General features: G+C 43.7%; 1 pseudogene; it reads left to right on the plus strand.

Annotated features, from left to right (window-relative positions):
• The first annotated feature begins 246 nt into the window (after positions 1-246).
• On the plus strand, positions 247-364 carry LOC126458927 (5S ribosomal RNA; annotated as a pseudogene).
• The last annotated feature ends 24,255 nt before the right edge of the window (positions 365-24,619 follow it).

Below are 24,619 nucleotides of genomic sequence, written 5' to 3' on the forward strand. Positions count from 1 at the left end.
TCATGTAATTGTAGCGCAATGGCGATTTTTTATGGAGAAAATGTCAAGAGATAACTGAAAGATTTTTTTGCCTTCAACATCAACCTTAAGTATTGAAGCAACGTTGTACCCACTTAAAAATATTTCTCATGTATTGCTATTCATAACCAAGGGACAAGGGCGCCAGTACAATAGACTGAAGATGGGGGGAGGGGGGGCTAGGGGGGGGGGTATACCTGGAGATATTGAGTATTTTTAATATTTTGAGGCAACGGCCTTGCCGCAGTGGATACACCGGTTCCCGTCAAATCACCGAAGTTAAGCGCTGTCGGGCGTGGCCGGCGCTTGGATGGGTGACCATCCGGGCCGCCATGCGCTGTTGCCATTTTTCGGGGTGCACTCAGCCTCATGATGCCAATTGAGGAGCTACTCGACCGAAGAGTAGCGGCTCCGGTCAAAGAAAACGACCGGGAGAGCTGTGTGCTGACCACACGCCCTTCCTATCCGCATCCTCAGCTGCGAATGACACGGCGGTCAGATGGTCCCGGTGGGCCACTTGTGGCCTGAAGACGGAGTGCTTTAATATTTTGGATGATGAGTGGCTACTTTTAAATGGATATAAAAAGTTCCATTTCTGGCCCTGTTAAAAACCATACCGACTCTTTTAAAACATTTTCTTGAAAGAAAAACACTTTATAACACCACTTTCTTTCCTTTTTCTGAGATCTAGCTAGAGGGAGCGGGCGGGAGAGTTCCCCCTTTCTCCCGAGTATGGGTAGTCTTATCAAGGGAGGCTTACAACGAACTACAGACACAAAGTACCCAAAGAAATCACATCACGAGTTTCAAATGACGCTACGTCTCAAAAAGAAAATTTATATTTCAATTCTGAACGTAATTTGAGAGGTGGTGCTAACATGGAATCACAACGAACTCATCTGCCAAAAGCCAGACCAAAATATAACACAACGTTACCCTCTTCTCATTTGTAGAACATATTTTTGTTTAGTGTGCCACAATCAAATAAACTTATTGATGGGATGTTGGAAAGAAGAATTGCCGCGCGTAGTAGCCGTGCGGTCTAAGGCGCCTTGCCACGATTCGCGCGGCTGCCTCCGTCGTAGGTTCGAGTCCTCCCTTGGGCATTGGTGTTTGTGTTGTCCTTATCGTAAGTTAGTTTGAGTTAGATTAGGTAGTGTGTAAGCCTAGGGACCGATGACCTCAGCAGTTTGGTCCCATAGAACTTACAGCAAATTTCCTATTTTGAAAGAAGAATTGTTTTGAAAACCGATTTAAAAGTATAAACAGTACATTGTTCCGTACATTGCAAAGAGTTGGAGCAATACACTGATGAGCCAAAACATTATGTCTACTGCCCACGGCGAGATTGAATGCCTCCTGGTGATGCTGCGAGCTCGTGGCGCAGTGAGGAAAGAATGTAAGCGGAAGAGAGACGAATGGGCAGTCATTACGAGGTGCATTCAAGTTCTAAGGCCTCCGATTTTTTTTCTAATTAACTACTCACCCGAAATCGATGAAACTGGCGTTACTTCTCGACGTAATCGTCCTGCAGACGTACACATTTTTCACAACGCTGACGCCATGATTCCATGGCAGCGGCGAAGGCTTCTTTAGGAGTCTGTTTTGACCACTGGAAAATCGCTGAGGCAATAGCAGCACGGCTGGTGAATGTGCGGCCACAGAGAGTGTCTTTCATTGTTGGACAAAGCCAAAAGTCACTAGGAGCCAGGTCAGGTGAGTAGGGAGCATGAGAAATCACTTCAAACTTGTTATCACGAAGAAACTGTTGCGTAACGTTAGCTCGATGTGCGGGTGCGTTGACTTGGTGAAACAGCACACGCGCAGCCCTTCCTGGACGTTTTTGTTGGAGTGCAGGAAGGAATTTGTTCTTCAAAACATTTTCGTAGGATGCACCTGTTACCGTAGTGCCCTTTGGAACGCAATGGGTAAAGATTACGCCCTCGCTGTCCCAGAACATAGACACCATCATTTTTTCAGCACTGACGGTTACCCGAAATTTTTTGGTGGCGGTGAATCTGTGTGCTTCCATTGAGCTGACTGGCGCTTTGTTTCTGGATTGAAAAATGGCATCCACGTCTCACAACCGACGAAAAGAAAGTCCTATTCATGCTGTCATTGCGCGTCAACGTTGCTTGGCAACATGCCACATGGGCAGCCATGTGGTCGTCCGTCAGCATTCGTGGCACCCACCTGGATGACACTTTTCGCATTTTCAGGTCGTCATGCAGGATTGTGTGCACAGAACCCACAGAAATGCCAACTCTAGAGGCGATCTGTTCAACAGTCATTCGGCGATCCCCCAAAACAATTCTCTCCACTTTCTCGATCATGTCGTCAGACTGGCTTGTGCGAGTCGGAGGTTATTTCGGTTTGTTGTCACACGATGTTCTGCCTTCATTAAACTGTCGCACCCACGAACGCACTTTCAACATATCCATAACTCCATCACCAAATGTCTCCTTCAACTGTCGATGAATTTCAAGTGGTTTCACACAACGCAAATTCAGAAAACGAATGATTGCACGCTGTTCAAGTAAGGAAAACGTCGCCATTTTAAGTATTTAAAACAGTTCTCATTCTCGCCGCTGGCGGTAAAATTCCATCTGCCGTATGGTGCTGCTATCTCTGGGACGTATTGACAATGAACGCGGCCTCATTTTAAAACAATGCGCATGTTTCTATCTCTTTCCAGCCCAGAGAAACAAAAATCGGAGGCCTTAGAACTTGAATGCACCTCGTATAACGAAGTTATGGACCGCAAATGCGGAAATTGATATAAGCGGTTTTGATGAAGGGCACATTGTTAGGACCCAGCGGTAAGCAACTAGAATCTCTGAAACGGCGAAGCATCTATGGAAAGTGGTTGTAGGATTGTGAAATAACGAGTACGCCATATGGTGTTGGACGGACCATGTCTCATCACAAACGTACGGGTGGGAGGATCCCATGCTGTGTAATCAAGGTTAGGCTGCGATCTGTGGTAGGCACGAGTGTAGATCGTTCAAAGGCCATTGTTGAACATGAAGCTCCACATCTCACGACACGTACGTGTTCCTATGTTGACTCAACGACGCAGTCAGTTATGACTGCAGTGGACACAGAATCACTGAGGTTTCACCGTGGTTCAATAAAAACGTGTCGCTTATTGAATGAATCGCATTTCTTGTTACACCAGGTCGATGGCTGGTCCTCACATGTCGTCATTCAGGTGAATACCTAGACGAAACATGCTCCACTCACAAGGTGCAGGCCGGTTAGGGCACGATTATGCTGTGGGGTACGTTGGGTTGGGCTGTTCATTCTAGTCTCAGCCGCCTCTTTTATAATGGTGTCCCAGTATCTTGAAACAGGAGCCAAGACTCTTGTGTTCTCAAACTGTATTTTGTGTGCGTTTTCGAGGCAATGCTCAGATACGGCCGACTTGTCCAATTTCCTTTGTTTAGTACATCGCTTGTGCTCGGTACAACGCTCTGCAACTGTGCGATTTGTGCGACAACACTGATGTCAATCCATGTCTCTGCAGTACATGTCCTAACTTGCTGCTCGTTGCCCCACAGAACGGCAGGAAAGCCGCTGACTTGGCTTCTTCTGCCGATTCACATGGCGTCCTTCTTCTGTGACACTGGAAAGCAATTGCAATTTCTCCCTGAACACATGCCTCAAGTGCCGCAATGCAGACTGTAGGTAGCCATCATCAGAAATATCTTTGGCTCTATATATTAACGTGTTTCAGGACAGTTTTCTTGTGTACAGGGTGGTGAAAACTACCGGTGTTCAAATACCGATCAGCATGCATCGGTTTTCTGTACACTGAATGACAGAACCGGCCTCCTGCCTTCTGCTCAGTTAAAACATCTAAGAATGGTAGCTTACCACCCTTCTCCATCTTGATGGTAAATCCTGAAATACTTTGGGCTCACTCTTGGCAGTCACCTCTCCTAGACTCACCATCTCCTAACGATCCAAGCCCACATTAGACTCCACCCCACATAACTCCTGTCCGGCCAGACATGGGGACTGCATCCTTCCACCATCCTTCACAACTAAAAATGTTTGATCCTCCCCATTATTTGTTGTGCCAGCGTCGCTTGAATTTCCGCTCCTCTCAGATTCTATAAAGCCCTCCAAATCCTTGAACGCCAGTTGCTCTGCCTAGCCTTCTGTATCTGCCTTCTGTCCCAATGCAGATCATCTGTGACCTACCCTGCCAGGATGATGAGCTTCGCTCTGATCTCTACCCCTCCTACGAACTCTAACCCCACCTTCCTCCCTCCTAATCCTCACGGCTCTCTCCCCCTCCTCTTCCCTTATCTGAGCGGTTTTCTCACCTACTACACCCCCTCCTTTTCCTGTGCCCCCCTGTGTCTCTGTGCTCCCTCCTGTCTTTCCTTTCCTTTCCATCACCCTACCCACCCATCTCTTGCCACTTGATGCGCCCCTCCCACAACTCCCTTTCTTTTCACATCTCACTCTCCAGTCCCCCAATATCCCCTCCACTTCCCTCTTTTCCCTCCCCTCTGGCCACCCCTACTTCGGTAGGTTCCTCCAGGCAGTTTTTACCCTTCGCCATCTGTTCCCTGTCCCATGCAGTGATTTTTTAAAGTGTAGTTGTTCTGATGTGTTTTCACTGCAGCCAACTTTTAACTTGTGTGTGTGACTTCAGTGTAATTTTATGTGCTACACACACTGCTAACTGTTCTTTTCTTTCTGTACACCTTTCTTTAACTGTCCTAAAAATCAACATTTCTGAGTAAGTGTGTGTTTTATCAGTCTTTCTCTCCCCTTATTTCTCTTCTTATGTCCTCCTTTTATCACCTGTCTTGTGTATTGTTTCACCTTTTTGTTTTTTACTATCACTCAGCTGAAGATGAAGAGCAGTCGACTGTGCCACTGACAGGCCTCCCCTGCCAATATGGGGCCAGGGAATGAAAACACAATAAAGTAAAAAAAAAAAAAAAACAACCCTAACTCCTCTCCTTCCCCTGAGCAGGTTTTCCACCTTCCTTTCCCCCCCCCCTGCGTCTTGGCATTCACACATTGTCTGTTTTTCTCTCCCATCATTACCCTCCTCGGCCTTTTTGGTGCACCCACACCCCATCCCCCATCTGCCTTCTCTCATGCTCTTCTAGCAACGCCCCTTCCCCCTCCCCACATTTCCTTCTCTCACATATCTCCCAGATCTTATTCATCATCATGTGTGCTGTGTCGGTGTTCTGTACTGTGCAGTGCTAAAGTGTCAAGTGGTATGGTTCTCAATCATGTGCTCGACTAGTATATAGTTTGATATCAGTTTTTTTCAGTGGTGCACCACCCACCTTGTGGCCGTTTTAACTGTTATGAGACTTTTCATGTTCCTGCTGTACTTTGACATGTGTCTGGCTCTGTCTTTTAATTCTAACAGCATATGATTTTGGTGTAAAAATTTTACAGTCACGCCGTTTTTTTGTATACTTGCTCCCATTATGTTCTCCCTTGTTTATATCTATGATCCACCATGTTTCTCCTTTTCATTGTCTTAAATGTCCTCCTGTCCCATTGTAAAATCTCTAAGCTGAAGACCAGCGCCCATGTTGCTGCTAGATGGAGAGTTGAAATTGCAGTAAAGGAACGAAAAGACAGCCACAGCAGTCAATAGCTTTACTCCTGACGACGATGGCGAAACTAGCCATCGAAAGCTCGAAAATTTTATTGGAATTGACACAGCTTGAAAACCGAGAAGATTTTATGCAGTCATGCTGCTGCGAAAGACTCCAAGGACACATGTCTCTAAACCATATATAAGGATTGGTTAAAATGGTTCAAATGGCTCTGAGCACTATGGGACTTAGCATCTGAGGTCATCAGTCCCCTAGAACTTACAACTACTTAAACCTAACGAACCTAAGGGCATCACACACATCCATGCCCGAGGCAGAATTCGAACCTGCGACCGCAGCAGTCGCCCAGTTCTGGACTGAAGCGCCTAGAACCGCACGGCCACACCGGCCGGCTCATTTCCTTTTTGTTTTATGAGCAAAATCGGTACAGATTTTACATACAACAGCAGCCGCATCTCATTACTTCGTGACGTCCAACGAAGTGTACCACCATCGATCACAAATAATCAGCAGAGACATGCCCATTCTGGGTAAAATCAGGAATAAAATCACTTCAACCGTTTTGATGCGAGAACTACCGATCACGACAGAATGTGCTTGTTGTTTCGAAACCGTCATCAGAGTAAAGAAAAAGCAAGAATTTAAACTCCAAAGAAAAACACCTATATTAAGCAATTTCTCCCAGCTTGTTGTACAAATTACACGATCTGAGAACATCTCTTGCGTTCAGAGTCTGTAAATAAACGTATGCACATAAATATCATTAGAAATACGATCTTTCATGCCATTGGCTTACATGTAGGAAAAAAAATCATTTTACGTTCTACAACGAGAAGATGTAACTGAAGAGAACGTAGCTATTTTGTACACTATGACAGATCCCCTTTTCCCAGTGCTATTCTATGTCATACTAGTATTTACGAAACAAATCCTGACAGCTTGTCTCGTCATGTGTAGATGGAAAATTAAAATTTTGTTAAAAGATGTCGCCGCAACGAAAAAAAATAACACTTGCAAGAATCATTCCATGCTGCCCTAGCCATCCCTTCCATCCGCCAAGTGGCACGTCATTGATATCAATTTGACAGCCTAATTAATTAAATTGTCATGAGGGTCACTTTGCACGGCGAACAATATTTTTTTTCAGCAGTCGGATTACACTCGCCAAGTAGGACAACTGGGGATCCATGTCAGGAACAGGACGTTCCTTTCGAGGAACACTGTTTTTTATACAGTCCATCTGCATTTTGTAACTGCTCCTAAGTCTCTGCCCCATCTTCCCTTCAGCTTAGGCCATGTAATCATTCCAGTTTATGGTCCAAATGGCTCTGAGCACTATGGGACTTAACAGCTATGGTCATCAGTCCCCTAGAACTTAGAACTACTTAAACCTAACTAACCTAAGGACAGCACACAACACCCAGCCATCACGAGGCAGAGCAAATCCCTGACCCCGCCGGGAATCGAACCCGGGAACCCGGGCGTGGGAAGCGAGAACGCTACCGCACGACCACGAGATGCGGGCATTCCAGTTTATGTCTGACCTGTATGGATGTCAGAGAGCACTATATCTAAGACCTTGGGAAACAGACGAGCTGATTTAATGCGACATGAGCACGTTTTGACCATTCGGTGAAAATGGTAACATGTTGTCATAGCTCTCCCAATGGTAAACTGTGTGTAAGGTCAAAGTCAAATGAAGCCTGCTCCTGCAACATGACGTAGTATGAAAGGCAACACGAACAGTTACAGTGACGTTTCTTAATGTGAAAATTAGGAAGACTCAACATCTTACAGGTACTGCAGTCCCTCAGGATCTATTCCCGTATATCACTCAAACATTCAATCATCGTTATTCTGTACCACTCATCACAGAAAAATTACGAACTATAAAAGCTCCGCTAATTTCATCCGGTTGATTTTTACTGCATCTTTCCACTGGTGGATCCAATTTGCACCACAGAACACGTCTCCGCAACGCGTGATTGATCCACCTTGGATCCCTATACCACATGTGATGTGCTGTGGATCCGCATCCCAAAATCACTCTTGTTATAACGCTCGGCGGATCCACACTCGAACTATAAGTCAGATCAACAGTGAGGAGCGGGAGCCATCCGTAACACATCCAGAGTTACAGACATACAGAAAACAGAGCAAACGTGCTGCACCTGTAGAATATGTGGTTGTAGATGACTGATTGCTTACGAGTAGAGTGCTATACTGCGACGCCCGACCAGAAAAATAGTGCGTTTGTGCTAGGTGTTGGCAGATGTACTAAATTAACAAGCAATTTTCGAACTCGGAACGAAAAGCGATGTTGTGATCGCATGGACATAAGTGCATAAAATCGATAAAATGGCGGAAAATACGTATAAATTGAGGGAAAATACGCCGAAATGTGGGGAAATTGAGGCAGTACTTGCATGTCTTCTGATTGGTGCGGAAAAATTTTTATACATGGGAACGAGTATACCACAGCAAGAGGAATACAGGATAACGTTGAGATAGAAACACCGGGAACTGGGGAAACAATCTTTTATTTTTCGTTGAGGTAGCATTCAACTGCATATGGATTGAGGTAATAGTGACATGCGCGAGTTGACTGCTGTCTTGGATGCTTTCCTGGAAAAAGGAAACGTACTTGCATATGCGTTAAAGAATGACAGAGAGTGGATGGAGTGATCAATTCGGATGGAGCTGTGATGAGGTGGCATTTAATGGTAGACTGATGATGCATTCTAGGCATTCTAGAGAGAGAGGGACATGTTGTTGCTGGTCATTTGACCATTTTTTCCGTTGCTCTGTCGGGATGCATCAGTTGTGTGACATAACCTGCGTTCGACTCGCATACAACTCCGTGTTCTGTGTGTGAGGTAGAGCACTACTTGCGATCGTTAACAGCAAACCTCTCGGCCGTCAGAGGACTTCCATCCTGTTTCCACACATTCCTCTGGACGAACAAAGATTTGTGCGACGTACACCATTCCCCTGCCGCATCTTGGGCATAAAATCGAGTCTTCAGTTTCATAACTATGGTGATTTTAAGTTAGTGACAAGTGTTTGTGAGGTATTACAGTCCCCGTGTATACATCTGCTTGACAGATGCCCTGTTTACGGAGTTAGTGGCGGAATGACATGTAATTTCACAGGTCAAACACCGCTGCTATGCGTTTGTCCCTTTCTTCGTAAGAGGCATTCTCCGTTGCTAACGATCGTTTTATAGAGGACTGACGTGAGCATAGTATAATTTCTGAACCGTGCTCCGATGTGAATAGTGGGAGCTGTACACCCCTGGAAAGATATAGCGTACGTGGATCACATGGAATCGATGTTTTAAGGAAGCATTTTTTCATTCTACAGTTTGTCACCATAGTTTATCATAGAGAAACCTGCATGGAGAATGTATGTCATGCGCTGAAAATATATTTCTTACATTGGGATAGTAACAGCGTGGCATTTCATACGACTAATAGGTCAGAAGACGCAAACATCTGACATTATAGCGTGTTTTAAGTGCAGAACATTGTAGCCTTAGAAGTACATGTGTTTGTGTTCTCTCTTACCAATTCCTTCTCGGTAATGACCCCAGACACTAGAATAATACTTCATAATTGTTAGCGCAGGAAACTCCATCCATCTGGAACTCCATCATGCGTATAAACCCCCGTTTCTTGTTCTTAACCGTCTGTTATATCATCACAACAGTTTCATATCTATTGTACATCGATAAGGGGTGCTAACCTCCATGACATTCGCGTATCTGGAGAAACCTGGTGCTCTTGGATGGGTGCGGGACAGCAGTTACAGTTTCATTTCGCACTGTTCCTACACTATACGTGGAATGTAGTGGTCTACTTCTGGTCAGCTGCAGGGAACGTTGGTCAAAGACAATGCGAGGAGATCTTTCAGTTTCTGACTTTATACTAAGAATGCGTGAATGCCCTGTGAGTCCCAGGCACATAGAGAAAGATCGAATATTATGCACTATGATAGAAGTGCCAGAGATATGTAGGTTGTTGTCTGGTAAACTTTGATGATGTAGATGTTTGAGAATAAATAATGAATGGACGTACTGCATAGTCATCTATTTACATTCGCAATAGTACTCTCAAAGTAGTGGAGATGCTGATAAGCGATGATACAGAAATTGCTAAGGATTCTGCTGCGTCATTGGTCTGAAATTACGATAAAATTGCTAAAACTGATCGCAGTATCAACTATGGTGCTTATTATTACAGTACATCGATGGTGTCTTTTCCATCCCAATCGTCCACTGATACGCTATTGTTTACCACATAATGAATGATTGACATCGGTTGTTTGAGATGGAGAAAGAAGTGTCTTGGTGGAGGGGGAACACCTTCCACGGATGGCTAACAACGAAACAGTGATCGCATGCAGTGCAGGAAATAAGGAATCAATCAAATGGAACACAGCTTCGTCAGCAATTCCGTCACTGTGAATGATGAGTTTAAATGTAGAGGTCGTCAATCACTTTCGGACAGCTGTTTGGAAACGCTCCACAATGAGTCAAGACTCTTCCAGTTTCCTTATGTTGTGACTGTCTTTTATTTCAATCACCCAGTGCATGAGTGTGTTGGGGAATCAGCAGCACCAACATGATTTACACCCTGTGATGTCTAGTTTTCCGGGGGAACCAATGGACCAAAACGTCTCAGTCAGTTTAGAACTTGACAAAGATGTCGACGTCGTGGCGGTGAAAATCAGAATGTATAGCAGTGCACAAAGCGTGTTATAGCAGAAAAAGCGGCATATCAAACAACGAAACAGGGGCCATCTCCGGCGGCTGATAATGTGTGGGAGATGGTCCTCGTATAGCACAGGTGATGAAAGCTCATACAGGTCTGTGAAAGCTGCGTCGATCACAGGCTGCCTGTTTCAATGAATCAACACCTGTAAATTTAATAGGATCGCCACATATGCTCGATGCTGGCATATATATATATGCAGGCTGAGAAAAGCAGATGACCTTACTTATCTGAGGCGTGTGGGTGGGCGTGGCCGGGGGGGGGGGGGGGGGAAGGATGGGCGGGGGTTGGCGGGGGCGGGGGTGATTAATTGATCTATTTAATTAATTGGCATATCAATTTAATGTCAAAAGTGAAGTGACGACCCCGTGTCCCTACTACTCCGGTATGTAGAAACGTCTTAATCGCTTTTTGATTGAGAATCTCCTAAACAGACATCCTTGTAAATAAGTGGTTGTAGCATACACTAACTTAAACTTCATAAGACAGTGTTTTATGGGCTCAGAATCGTGTTACACGTGCTAACCCAGACTTTTGAAATGGTGGTTAGTGAACATAGTGCGATGTTGAACTGTTTCTGGGACTGAGCTAAGACGATGTCGCCACGTCAATATCAGCACAATACATGACCGTGACAACCAATATTTCAAACTTAAAGTGTGCGAAACTACTGTGAAGTGGCATTACATAAAGTATGGACAGAGGTTTATTGCATAAAGTCCATGATCAATGCTTTTGGAACTGTTTCGAGTTTAGTGCAGTCAACATCAGCCTTCGTTGCCAGCAACAGACACGGCGGTGTGAGCAGTTCAAGATCACGGCACTGAATATTTCTCAAATTGAGAATGCAGACGAACGCTTACAAGTAGACAGACTCTAAATGTGTGCCTACTTGTGTAATAAACTGCTCATTTATTTCTTTATTTACACAAGAATTGCGCAAATTCTATAAAAATCTGCGAGATATAATTACTACAGAATGTCAGTATTCAAGGATTGTGGACCAGTGATACCCAAGCCAAATAAAAGTTTTCAGAACTGGTCCTGTGCCAGACAGTAACATTGATAGCGTTGACGTCTGAGCTGCTACAGAATGTAATGCTGTATTCTGGGTTTATTTAATGCACGAATCTGATGGAGTTGTCAAGCATAAGCAGAGTACCATCAAGCGTGAATGTGACGATGCAACAAGAGAGATCCACGCTAGCAGCAGCAGACAGTTCCAGCCGGGCGGTGGTCATGCGGTTCTAGGCGCTGCAGTCCGGAACCGCGGGACTACTACGGTCGCAGGTTCGAATACTGCCTCGGGCATGGATGTGTGTGATGTCCTTAGGTTAGTTAGGTTTAAGTAGTTCTAAGTTCTAGGGGACTGATAACCTAAAATGTTAAGTTCCATAGTGCTCAGAGCCAGAGCGAGCCGGGCGTATCCCACGCCAACTGCAGCGCTCTCTCAACTACGTGGCGACTCAAAAGCGGCCACGCCGGTTACCAGCGGCACACGACGGAGATGACTTCCCGCAAATGTCAACTTTTGTTGTTATTGCTCTTATCCGAGCAATCAGAAATAGCTTGTATATAACGGAAACTATAAAGACTGCTCAAACCAAACATAAGGCCTAAAACTTGTAAAACTTTACAGGACAGTTTCTTCCTACAATATTTACGTAAAATCTGTACCAATACGTTTTGAATGCACACTTCATGTAAACAATGTATTTCTTAAATTTTCAACATAATTCAAAGTAAAACCTTGAATAGACAGTAGTATGAATGGAGATGGGCACTGTCGTGTTTTTCTTGGGTACCCCATTGACCTTCGCCGGAATGGGGGAGCCATAGAGCAATATATTGTTTCAAGCAAGTGAATAAAAATTTGTATCCATAAACCTAGCACATAGGATGAAGCCGCAATAAATGCGTCGTCGAGCGCCAATAATCTAATGTAACAACTGAACTTAAATTAATGTAAACGAGAATGCCAATAACAAAAAATGAAAATGTGTGCCATTAGCATTCGAGGGGGCCATATAGCGATAGCATCCCAATACCAGCATGAAATAACAATGTTTTCTTGGAAGTGAAGTGAGATGTACAAAAACTATAAAAAAACTCGTCTGACTATGAAATGATAAAGACAGAATTTTAAGCGAACAATTACGAAAATAATAATTTAAAAACAAACACAATACTGATATATTTGAAAAATAAACGATATAATTGTACTGACAAGTGTTCTTCTGCGATCTTAAACGATTCTGTATATAAAGGTTTTCCCGCCGGTTGTCTTCCGAAGCATTACTTACTACGCATACTGCTTATCTATATCTGTAATGTGACGTAATGTAATTTTCTGAGCTGATGTAAAATAGATAATGTAAGTTAAAGTGTGAGATTAGTTTTATATGTGGAAGTGTTAAACCTATTTCAAAAATTCCAGTTTTCAGAATAATAGGATTGTGTGCAGTGGAGAGAAAACAGCCTTGCCAGAGCACCGCAGACTGCTGCCACATTTCCGGCACATTTTAAATTTACGTTTTTGCTCTACAATCACTTTGTTATCAGCGCCCATTATTTAATAATTTTTATTTTTGCCAAGCTGGAGACTGGACTGGGCAGTTTAATGACGAATTTGCCAGTCATTTTAAGTTATTGTGTGGAATTAGTCCACTGTCTGCACCATGTCCAAATTAGGACGACTTTCATTACAAAGACCGAACATTATATTTGACCTAGCTCGTTGAAAAGCAAAGTGACAGCCAAAAGCGTATTTATTTTCGCGAATAATTATCATGCTGCGTTTGGTTTGTTTCAGTGTGTTCCTAATATGTCGATAGTATGTGGCTTAGATTGTTTTTACTGTTTTATAAATTGTAACAATATTACGCCACATACAGACAATTTCAGTGAAATAATAATAGCAATATTTAATTAACATAAAATAATAAACTGAATTATTAACACATTTTCAAAGAATACATATAACACAATTTGATCTGAGTACGTTGTTGTTGTTGCGGTCTTCAGTCCTGAGACTGGTTTGATGCAGCTCTCCATGCTACTCTATCCTCTGCAAGCTTCTTCATCTCCCAGTGCCTACTGCAGCCTACATCCTTCTGAATCTGCTTAGTGTATTCATCTCTTGGTCTCCCTCTACGACTTTTACCCTCCATGCTGCCCTCCAATGCTACATTTGTGATCCCTTGATGCCTCACAACATGTCCTACCAACCGATCCCTTCTTCTTGTCAAATTGTGCCACAAACTCCTCTTATCCCCAATTCTATTCAATACGTCACCATTAGTTATGTGATCTACCCATCTAATCTTCAGCATTCTTCTGTAGCACCACATTTCGAAAGCTTCTATTCTCTTCTTGTCCAAACTATTTATCTTCCATGTTTCACTTCCATACATGGCTACACTCCATACAAATACTTTCAGAAACGACTTCCTGACACTTAAATCTATACTCGATGTTAATAAATTTCTCTTCTTCAGAAACGATTTCCTTGCCACTGCCAGTCTACATTTTATATCCTCTCTACTTCGACCATCATCAGTTATTTTACTCCCTAAACAGCAAAACTCATTTACTACTTTAAGTGTCTCATTTCCTAATCTAATTCCCTCAGCATCACCCGACTTAATTCGACTACATTCCATTATCCTCGTTTTGCTTTTGTTGATTTTCATCTTATACCCTCCTTTCATGAAACTGTCCTTTCCGTTCAACTGCTCTTCCAAGTCCTTTGCTGCCTCTGACAGAATTACAATGTCATCGGCGAACGTCAAAGTTTTTATTTCTTCTCCATGGATTTTAATACCTACTCCGAACTTTTCTTTTCTTTCCTTTACTGCTTGCTCAATATACAGATTGAATAGCATCGGGGAGAGGCTACAATCCTGTCTCACTCCCTTCCCAACCACTGCTTCCCTTTCATGTCCCTCGACTCTTATAACTACCATCTGGTTTCTGTACAAATTGTAAATAGCCTTTCGCTCTCTGTATTTTACCCCTGCCACCTTCAGAATTTGAAAGAGAGTATTCCAGACAATGTTGTCAAAAGCTTTCTCTAAGTCTACAAATGCTAGAATCGTAGGTTTTCCTTTCCTTAATCTTTCTTCTAAGGTAAGTCGTAGGGTCAGTATTGCCTCACGTATTCCAACATTTCTACGGAATCCAAGCTGATCTTCCTCTAGGTCGACTTCTAACAGTTTCTCCATTCGTCTGTAAAGAATACGCGTTAGTATTTTGCAGCTGTGACTTATTAAACTGAAAGTTCGGTAATTTTCGCATCTGTCAACACCTGCTTTCTTTGGGATTGGAATTATTATATTCTTTTTTAAGTCTGAGGGAATTTTGCCTGTCTCATACATCTTGCTCACCAGATGGTAGAGTATTGTCAAGACTGGCTCTCCCAAGGCTGTCAGTAGTTCTAATGGAATGTTGTCTACTCCCGGGGCCTTGTTTCGACTTAGGTCTTTCAGTGCTCTGTCAAACTCTTCACGCAGTATCATATCTCCCATTACATCTTCATCTACCTCCTCTTCCGTTTCCATAATATTGTCCTCAAGAACATCGTCCCTGTATAGACCCTCTATATACTCCTTCCACCTTTCTGCTTTGCCTTCTTTGCTTAGAAATGGGTTTCCATGTGAGCTCTTGATATTCATGCAAGTGGTTCTCTTTTCTCCAAAGGTCTCTTTGATTTTCCTGTAGGCAGTATCTATCTTACCCCTAGTGATATGCGCCTCTACATCCTTATATTTGTCCTCTAGCTATCCCTGCTTAGCAATTTTGCACTTCCTGTCGATCTCATTTTTGAGACGTTTGTATTCCTTTTTGCCTGCTTCATTTACTGCATTTTTGTATTTTCTCCTTTCATCAATTAATTTCAGTATCTCTTCTGTTACCCAAGGATTTCTACTAGCCCTCGTCTTTTTACCTACTTGATCCTCTGCTACCTTCACTATTTCATTCCTCAAAGTTACTCATTCTTCTTCTACTGTATTTCTTTCCCCCATTCCTGTCAATTGTTTCCTTATGCTCTCCCTGAAACTCTGTACAACCTCTGGTTCTTTCAGTTTATCCAGGTCCCATCTCCCTAAATTCCCACCTTTTTGCAGTTTCTTCAGTTTTAATCTACAGTTCATAACCAATAGATTGTGGTCTGAGTCCACATCTGCCCCTGGAAATGTCTTACAATTTAAAACCTGGTTCCTAAATCTCTGTCTTACCATTATATAATCTATCTGAAACCTTTTAGTATCTCCAGGGTTATTTCGTGTATACAACCTTCTTTCATGATTCTTGAACCAAGTGTTAGCTGTGGTTAAGTTATGCTCTGTGCAAAATTCTACCAGGCGGCTTCCTCTTTCATTTCTTACCCCCAATCCATATTCACCTACTACGTTTCCTTCTCTTCCTTTTCCTACTGTCGAATTCCAGTCACCCATGACTGTTAAATTTTCGTCTCCCTTCACTACCTGAATAATTTCTTTTATGATCTGAGTACAGGCACATTAAAATCATGTAATACATATGTCGCAAAATATTATTTGTCATTTTAGTACTTTAATGTACAAACACTTGTAAGCATAGGCATACTAGTTTTTAGTAGTTTAAAGATGCTTGTATTGTATTTGTAGGTTGGGTCGTTGAAGATAATGTCTGTCAAAGGACATTCCGTACCCACATCAGTACCTCAAGTGAGCATGTATTTGACTGTCTGCATTTAGTCCATTTCCTGCTGTAATGGATCATAAATGGTGAAAAAATATCGCTCAGGTGCCGCGAATTATTAATCCCGAGAGCAGTATAAACGTGACGTTCCGTGCTATGGAAGCATCTCTCTGGAATAAGTAACCAAAGATGTATATTTGAGGACTCTGTGTGAAGCGATTACAGAGATAGGACGTGTTTTATGTTGGAGATTGGTTCGAATGGCTCTGAGCACTATGGTACTTAACATCTGAGGTCATCAGTCCCCTAGAACTTGTAACTACTTAAACCTAACTAACCTAAGCACATCACACACATCCATGCCCGAAGCAGGATTCGAACCTGCGACCGTAGCAGTCGCGCGTTTCCAGACTGAAGCGCCTAGAACCGCTCGGTCACCGCGACCGGCTTATGTTGGAGAGATTTTGCTATTGTCGTGCTACGATATTAAGCTCCATTGTGAATGTTTAGTTAGTCGATGACACAAACAAATTCAAGAAAATAAAACGCATTTAAAGTGTCTATTTATCAATTTATAAAAGATTGGACAAACTTTCTTCAGATATCACGTGACGTAGATCGATCGGAGGTTCAGTGTGGAATGATAGAGCGAGCCTGCCTCTGTTGACGGCCAATATTCTTCGAGAGAATATCTCAGAGGTAATAAACTTATCATGGATAAAAAAAGTTATACACATCAATCCATACGCATCGTACAACATAGCACTTAGTTGTGCCGAACGATCTTCGTAGCCCACGAACTACTAATATTTTTCCTTTTAGTAATTTATGCGACCACCGGAAGTCTGCTCAGCGCTTGAGGGCAACATCTAGCTTGCTGGAGTGGTCTCGTGATTGTCTCTTTTCTGTCGCAGTGGTGAGTTCCGTCCGCCTTTTGCTGACCACCAGCTATTTCCATTTCTCTGTTGGAGCAGCGCTCTTCCCAGTTCCATCTTAAAAAAGCGTCGTTTGTGGTAAGAAGATAATTAGAGAATGTATTATATTGATTTCCTGGAATATGCGGTCTCGAAATTTCTTTTACATCCTGGACTGGAGGTGTGAAGAACAACTCTACACTTTCCAGTTCTCTTCCCATAGAATCTTGTAACCAAGGACCAATCTTTGTTTGTGACCTTCCCGCGACGGCACTACATCTTCTTTCTTAAGGCTTGAGATCGTGCTTCTCTTTGAAACGACGTGTTCTCCCTGTAATATAAGATCCAGTATCGTCATCTGAACCAGCTTTACTCTGCAACCTGTCTGTTTCGTTAGCAGCTGCTGTGTGATTATTACTTGAAGAATAGGGAAAGCTGTAAAGCATATCCCAGTAAGTAGGTTTCGGTACCCGTCCGTTACCAAATTTCTCTATTGTAGTATCATTATTAGGTATGAAAGAAGTTTCATCCGTGCTCTCCATAGTAGTTCGAGGCATTTCGTTCCTAACTTCTTCATAGTACTGAGCATGTGGCATCATGGCCCCCTCCTCAAGACTTGAAAACGTATAATGGACGTTGCTTGAAACCACATTCTTCTTCAGTTTAATGCGTTCTGCCTCAAGCTCTGTTGTATTGGATTTATTGGACGCAGATAAAATTTCTTACTTGCTGTACACTGTAATTGGAGTGACTTCATTCTTTACCTCCTCTTTCAGTTGTGGAAACCTATTATAGGCGCTTTTTGGGTTTGACGTACTGGTTTTAACTTGTATTGTTTTAGGCTTCGGTGTGAAGTTGTCAGGAACAGGAGCACACAGCTTCATTGTCAGTTTCCTCAGAGTCAGATTCGCTACCAGGAACGATGATAGGTCTGTATCCTGCACCCTGCAAAGATTTCTTTGTTCTTTCAAACCAGACCTCTCCAAAAACTTTCTCTTTACCGTCAACCAGATCTCTGGAGTTTTCTGGACACTGAGCCTGTAAGTCCACCGTAACTTTTACCGCGGAAGTGCCAGTTTGAGCGACAGCGTCGGGGGTTGTCTTTCGAAGGCCTTTACAGGTCACATTGTGTAGGCCATCGAAGTCTATTTCCTCACACTGTGTCTGCACCAAAAGTCCGTTACCGCCATGATCATTGTGGTGTCACCGCCAGACACTACACTTGCTAGGTGGTAGCCTTTAAATCGGCCGCGGTCCGGTAGTATACGTCGGACCCGCGTGTCGTCACTGTCAGTGATTGCAGACCGAGCGCCGCCACACGGCAGGTCTAGAGAGACGTCCTAGCACTCGCCCCAGTTGTACAGCCGCCTTTGCTAGCAATGGTTCACTGACAAATTACGTTCTCATTTGCCGAGACAATAGTTAGCATAGCCTTCACCTACGTCATTTGCTACGACCTAGCAAGGCGCCATTATCATTTGCTATTTATCTTGTGATGCACGTACCGTCAGACCGATGTTCACGAATTATGGATTAAAGTTAAGTATTCCAGAAGCTACGTACTGTTTTTACTAGACTCAACTCCTTTAACTGTTGCAGAGCTCACGCCAGCCTGCGTGAGCTTAAACGCGTGCCTTTCGGCTATCTCATAGTGGCTTGGCTGTCTTGCTAAGTCACAACAATCATCCTAATTCAGAATGATGCCTTGGTTTTCTGGAGTTGCCAGTCCTTCACTTTCCCTTTTCCGCCGTGAGTGTTCTGCCGATTTCCTAGGTGTCGTCTCCTCTATTGAGACACTGGAGTCTGATGAGGAACTGGACCGTGGGTAAAAAGCCTGCTCCTGTGAGAACACTCGGCATTGTGGAACAGTCAATACTAACTCAGGCTCCGTGTCACTTCCGTCATCTGGCATAAGCGACACAAGGTGGTCAAACTCCTCGATGAATTCCAACTGCCGCGCGGCATTAGCCGAGCGGTCTAGGGCGCTGCAGTCATGGACTGTGCGGCTGGTCCCGGCGGAGGTTCGAGTCCTCCCTCGGGCATGCTTGTGTGTCTTTGTCCTTAGGGTGATTTAGGTTAAGTAGTGTGTAAGCTTAGGGACTGATGACCTTAGCAGTTAAATATCATAAGATTTCACACACATTTGAACATTTTTTAATTCCAACTGCCGCTGACGGCGCTGGTCCATCTTTAGCGTCCCCTAACTCGTGGTATTCTCAAACACGGGCGTCTCTTTCTTCAATGGATGGTGCGTGGTGGGGTCTTCGCGATCGTCACCTGTCTTCTGTGTGTCTTTCACTTTCTCTCCTACGCCGCCCACAAATGATCCTCTCCGCTGCGGAGACCACGTGTGGCACATGTTGCCAGCAGCAGCAACATCACAGCTGCACACGAGTATTCTGCCACCTCTGAGACTAGCATCCACTCTCCTTCGCTCATAACACATGTGATGAAACAAGATTCATTGTTAAATACATAATCAACTCTACGTAAACCGTCATACTAACTTACACACTATTAAAGAATGGCAGAACGGTATATTAAAAGCTGCTGTAATGTGTCCTAATTTACAGACAACCAGTTTCGGTCAAGCGATCATCTTCAAGTCACGCATCACCATTACATCAGGTTACAGGAAATTTCCGTGGTGTCAAATGCATAACTGAGGCGTTCCCTCGAATAATGACTGCAAGTCCATTGAGCGTTTTTCCGTTTCTTACAAGTAGTGAATCTGTACTAACAAGTCTTTTTGTAGACGAATTATTGGTATTATCCGACAGACACACCACCTCCAGAAACATATGGCTGCTTTGCTGTATCTCGTCGTTGCCCATAGACCGAAGAACCCACTGAAAGGGAACACAATTCGGGAAGGGAAGTGGAAGAAAGTGATAGTGAAGAAAAAGAGAAATTCTGGACAGTGTATGTTTAGTCAAAAGCTAGCAAGAAAGTCAGTTCTAAGAAGTCTGAAGTTAGTAATGAATGTGCGAAGGAAAGTTTCGGAAAAATAAACCCAAAAGACCAAAAAGAGATCCCTGAAAATTTTTGGGCTATTAGTGAAGAGAACATGCAAAATACATTGATTTTAAGATAAACTGAAAAGGAAAGACTATCTATGGTAAGCTCGAGAGAGCTGGGCCACTTTTTTGCTGAGGGTAGCATGTTCGTATAGACTGTAATACACTCCTGGAAATGGAAAAAAGAACACATTGACACCGGTGTGTCAGACCCACCATACTTGCTCCGAACACTGCGAGAGGGCTGTACAAGCAATGATCACACGCACGGCACAGCGGACACACCAGGAACCGCGGTGTTGGCCGTCGAATGGCGTTAGCTGCGCAGCATTTGTGCACCGCCGCCGTCAGTGTCAGCCAGTTTGCCGTGGCATACGGAGCTCCATCGCAGTCTTTAACACTGGTAGCATGCCGCGACAGCGTGGACGTGAACCGTATGTGCAGTTGATGGACTTTGATCGAGGGCGTATAGTGGGCATGCGGGAGGCCGGGTGGACGTACCGCCGAATTGCTCGACACGTGGAGCGTGAGGTCTCCACAGTACATCGATGTTGTCGCCAGTGGTCGGCGGAAGGTGCACGTGCCCGTCGACCTGGGACCGGACCGCAGCGACGCACGGATGCACGCCAAGACCGTAGGATCCTACGCAGTGCCATAGGGGAACGCACCGCCACTTCCCAGCAAATTAGGGACACTGTTGCTCCTGGGGTATCGGCGAGGACCATTCGCAACCGTCTCCATGAAGCTGGGCTACGGTCCCGCACACCGTTAGGCCGTCTTCCGCTCACGCCCCAACATCGTGCAGCCCGCCTCCAGTGGTGTCGCGACAGGCGTGAATGGAGGGACGAATGGAGACGTGTCGTCTTCAGCGATGAGAGTCGCTTCTGCCTTGGTGCCAATGATGGTCGTATGCGTGTTTGGCGCCGTGCAGGTGAGCGCCACAATCAGGACTGCATACGACCGAGGCACACAGGGCCAACACCCGGCATCATGGTGTGGGGAGCGATCTCCTACACTGGCCGTACACCACTGGTGATCGTCGAGGGGACACTGAATAGTGAACGGTACATCCAAACCGTCATCGAACCCATCGTTCTACCATTCCTAGACCGGCAAGGGAACTTGCTGTTCCAACAGGTCAATGCACGTCCGCATGTATCCCGTGCCACCCAACGTGCTCTAGAAGGTGTAAGTCAACTACCCTGGCCAGCAAGATCTCCGGATCTGTCCCCCATTGAGCATGTTTGCGACTGGATGAAGCGTCGTCTCACGCGGTCTGCAGGTCCAGCACGAACGCTGGTCCAACTGAGGCGCCAGGTGGAAATGGCATGGCAAGCCGTTCCACAGGACTACATCCAGCATCTCTACGATCGTCTCCATGGGAGAATAGCAGCCTGCATTGCTGCGAAAGGTGGATATACACTGTACTAGTGCCGACATTGTGCATGCTCTGTTGCCTGTGTCTATGTGCCTGTGGTTCTGTCAGTGTGATCATGTGATGTATCTGACCCCAGGAATGTGTCAATAAAGTTTCCCCTTCCTGGGACAATGAATTCACGGTGTTCTTATTTCAATTTCCAGGAGTGTATAAACGCATGAGCAATATATTATTGAGGCACTGCCACTTAAAATAAAAGAGATGTAATAAAAGACGTATGGATCAGTCTACTGGGAGAAATGGACCGTATAAGAATGGTTATTAACAAAGAAAAGAGTCAATTAAAATTTCATATTTATGATTGGAATAAGTAGTAATGAATACAGAATTATACTATTAAATATTTTAGTCTAAAAGAATTTCTTCAGTTTATTATAAACCTTGATTGAACATTGACTTTTTTTAAAAAAGAAGTTGTTGGTTTTGTTCAAGCATTAACTTGTTTTCTCTCATCACAGCAACTACGCTTATTACCAAATATCATGAACAGGGTAACACACTGAATCTAATCGTAATTTTATTATTTTCATAACACATTTCACCACAGCCAACACAGTCATCCTCATCACATTCATCAAAGTTATTTTCGTAATCTTCTACATTGTCACAATCAATGAACATGGTGAGCTACTTGGAGCTTTTCTGGCCAGTTTTTCTCTTCACTAGTATTTCCTTTTGTTATTTTTATGCCTTTTTCTGTTTCATTAATTTTCTTACCCCCATTTTTTACTGTTTCAATATTTTTAACGGAGATTCGCCCTTTCGATACAGTTGCAACCATCCTCTTAAAATTCGTGGTTTTATTAATAGAAGGAACAGGTGATGTCTCCCCCTAAAGTTTTACATATGTTGGCTTAGGAGTAATACTTCTGAGGTGCTAATCTTGAATCTTTTAGTCCGCAGCTCGTCTAGTGGCTAGCTTGATGCCTGGCGATCACGGGGTCCCGGGTTCGATTCCCAGCCGGATCAGGGATTTTATCCGCCCGGGGACTGGGTGTTTCTGTTGTCCTCATCATCACATCATCTTCGGGTAGTGGCAAGACTGGAATTGGAAAGAGTGGAACCTGTACGGGCGCTGTTGACCATGATGTTGAGCGCCCCACAAACCAACATCTTCATGTAAGTTTTAGGTTTAGCAGGGGTCTAGTCCGAAGTTGTGTCAGTGAAGGGATCTGACTTGTGCAGATAAGTCTGCTCTTTTGATGTGCCTGGGATCAGCAGGTCTAGTGATGAGCTTTGAAGTGGCTGGTTGGCCTGTGTGGGATTCTACTCTTACAATTGTTGGCACAGACATATCTTCCGACAAATAAGTATATCCTGAGACTATGGCTAACTTCAGTGGGATTATTGCACATTCCTTGAGGCTAAATTTAAGTGTGCTCCCTGTATTTTACATTAAAACAAGTGCTGCATCTCTCCCAAATAACACTGATCCATATCTCCCGATTGTCTGGATGAAATGGACTACCCCGACTTCTATCTGTAGGCAGCGAACTCTATGGTCATTTAGGTTATTCTGATGCCTACGAATTTCTCAAACTCGCAGTAAAACCCTACATCAGTGTCGTGCAAATAAACATTAGTGCTAAATTTATGTAGCTACACGATAAAGCTTTTCAGTATACCAGAACAGAGAATGTGATTTCTCTTCAGAACACTTCTGCAACATGTTTGTTCACAAAGGACCTTCCTCGCAAGTAGTGGGAGGTGCTCTCCAGCGGCGCATTTGTGAAATACACCACAGATCACCCAGTGGCCCAACTTTCCTGGAACTACAATGTAATGTCTAATTAATCTAAGTCTGGTCAGAACCGTAGCTCTTCGTGTATTTACCAAATAAAATGTAACACAAAAGTACTGTAGTCTGCACATACCTATTCTAAAATGTTTTGTAAGTTACCGAGAGTTGTTTAAAAACAGTTTTAAGGGCACTGAATGTTCGTGTTCTTACTGTAGAAGATAATGGAAACGCAGTAATAGAAGGCATAACATAGAGACGGAAATATGGGAAATGGCCTTTCTCACTCGGACCAGTTTCCTTCCAAATCATACCATTATTGCTAAGGAAAATCTCAAACAACCCTGCGTTTCGAGTTGCAAAATTATTTAGATCTTTCAAAAACTATTTTCTCTGCGAAAACAACGCCGTACTCCAGATGAAGAAGAAAACTTGTCATAAATTCTTTAGAGAGAACAGTCAACATTCATTTTGAAAACCAAAACTGATATCTGTGATTTTTGCCGGGAATGTAAAGTTGTATTGAGTGTCAAAGCAGACGAATCTCGTAATGAAGTATACGTAGAACATAACATATTACTAAATACACTACGTTAGTGCCCGAGTCTGACTAGGCACAGAACTTGCCACTACCTAAACTGAGCAGTAATATGCAATTCTGCAAGAGGCTACCGTGGTTCTGTGTATTTAATGTTCACTGACACCGTGGTTCTGTGTATTTAATGTTCACTGACACAATGACCAATCAAGTAAATGTTGTTATTTTCTAGAAGGTGCAGAAGAAAGACTCAAATTGTGGTTGTTGCTTTTTTCATAAGCAGTAAACTGCAGCGTCCAAACAATATGAAGACCATTACACTTCTATCGGATTAGAGCAAAGGGCAAAGTAAAATACGAGTATTTTAAGATTTTGTACCTGGCTTTCAGGATCAAAAAAATTAGCCATGGCACACGTGTTTTCAGTAAGGGAACACTCATACAGTTGACGCGATCGTAGCGTCGGCCTATATAGAAGCAGTGTGAACGTGTACCAATATATTAAGCTGCTTCAGAGCTGCAGAAAGAATCCAGCACCCTTACAATTGATGAACTGGCTATTAAGTTCGTCAACATGACAGTATATCGATCGATATGCACACTATGAATACCTGGAAGTTTATTGACGTCAGGGGAAATGTCCAATCGAGAGAAAATTGTCATTAATGATAATTCGTGTGAGACACTGACAGGGAACCCCTTGAGCGCGAGGTCGCAAAAGGCCGGATGTTACGGCATTTGGCGCCCCACATTTTGTCTGCCACGAAACCACAATATCGACTGCTAGTGGCAACAGAGGGCGGGACTGGAAGTATCCAACACTAAGCACAGCCTGGGCTACGGAGCGTTGAACTGCTTAGTCGACAAGTAACTCACAACAGTGCTACAGGGCTAGTGGTCTTG

The sequence above is a fragment of the Schistocerca serialis genome, chromosome 2 (genome assembly GCF_023864345.2).
Source record: "Schistocerca serialis cubense isolate TAMUIC-IGC-003099 chromosome 2, iqSchSeri2.2, whole genome shotgun sequence".
Lineage (NCBI taxonomy): Eukaryota > Metazoa > Arthropoda > Insecta > Orthoptera > Acrididae > Schistocerca > Schistocerca serialis.